Raw genomic sequence first — 1,644 nt, 5'->3', positions numbered from 1 at the left:
AACCAGCCCACGTGGCAGGGAAAGGGCTGCTGCCCTCTGGCTAGCTGATGTCCCTGTCCCCCGTGCGTGCCCCCATCTAACCCCATGGACGACACCAGTCACACACCGACTCACAAGGCTGCACCATTCCAGGACAACTCAAAAACTATGGTGGTACGGGGGGGGGGGGGGGGGGGGGGGGGGGGGGGCGGGGCACAAAATGTCGGCGTGCTGCCTGCTGGAGGCTTGAAGCCTGCGTGTTCTCGAAGCGAGCGGGGAGCGACTTACTCCGGGAGACTGGCGCCCCCTCAGGCGTTTATTCTCCGGTGGCGGCAACGGGAGGTGCCGCTTAAGGAGAGGGAGGGAGGTTGGGCGCTCCCACGTTCCGCCGCCTTCCCCCCGTCCCCGTGACAGGCCGGCGGGTCGGGGAGTGCGCGCCGCCAACGGCGCTTCTCGGCGCGGCCGGTAGTCCTTAGGCCCCTGCGTTTGCGGCCGGTGCCGTTGGCGGCGGGCGGCTGCTCGCCCAGCACACGGACCTGCCCCTCACGCCCGGTTGAAGCAGCAGCGGGGAGGCCGCGCCCCGGTGCGTGGGCACAAGCGGCAGGCAGCGCTGACCTGCCCGCGCATACCCAGGGGGGTGTAGGGAATCTCCCTCAGAGGGTCGCTTTATGAGGTGTAGGCATAACTGTATCCTTATCCGCACGTAGTAGCCACTGCGTTGCTGGATGTGGACCAAGTAATGCCGACTAATTTCCATGTCTGTATGGGCTGGTGGCCTGCTACTGGCAGGGCAGACACTTGGTGTTCTGTTTCTTGCAGGCCCACCGGGACTGCTGCCCTCTGGGGCAGGGGTTAGTGGTTGTGCAACTCTCACATGCTATCTTCACAGTGCTCATGCTTCCTCCCTCTGTTCTGCCCTTGTTGTCACCGTTATTCCATCCCAACCTATAAATGTCAATAGAGCCCATTCACACAGCTCACACAAAAAATGCCCCATTCAGTTTAATCAAAAAAAAAAAAAGGAAACCACAAGATGCATTGAGATATGGAGAGGGAACATAGTATCATTCAATAGCTAGGGCACCTGTCTGGGGAGGGGGAAATCTGTGTTCTGGTGCAGTCTACCCTAGTTCTTGAATGTTTGAATGCATGCTACAGTCCTGGGAGTGGGGTTTGGACCCAGCTCGCTTTTTGTGGGCAGAAGTTCTAGTTTTATGACTAAAGAGCTCATCTTCTCTTTTTCTGTTTCATATTTTTCATGAGATTGCCCAGCTGCAAGGGTTGGGAGGGTAGAAATCAGGGTTTACCTTTCACTTCCTACCCCCTCAAAGCAACAGACTCCTAAGTGGTCATAACAATGTATTCAGAGGTGAGGATTTGAAACTCTGGTAGGCAAAGGTCTATGCCCTCTGTCGCAGAGGCTCACAAAATCAAATTAGGCAGGTGATAAATTCAAAAATAAACTTTATTTTAACCAAAATTGTTTAAGAGAAAACTAACTAGAAATGAGGTGTCAACACTCCAACAACATCAGTAAACCACAGGTTCAGGAGGGAGTACAAGGAATTAACACTGCACAGCCGGCTTTAGAAAGGAGGATCCACAATGTGCACAATCACTCACCTGTAAGATGAGGGCTCTCAACCTCGAGGAGTTTCCTTGGGC

The sequence above is a fragment of the Aptenodytes forsteri genome, unplaced genomic scaffold (genome assembly GCF_000699145.1).
Source record: "Aptenodytes forsteri isolate BGI_AS27 unplaced genomic scaffold, ASM69914v1 Scaffold2, whole genome shotgun sequence".
Taxonomy (NCBI): Eukaryota; Metazoa; Chordata; class Aves; order Sphenisciformes; family Spheniscidae; genus Aptenodytes; species Aptenodytes forsteri.
Note: the sequence above shows the minus strand (reverse complement) of the source record.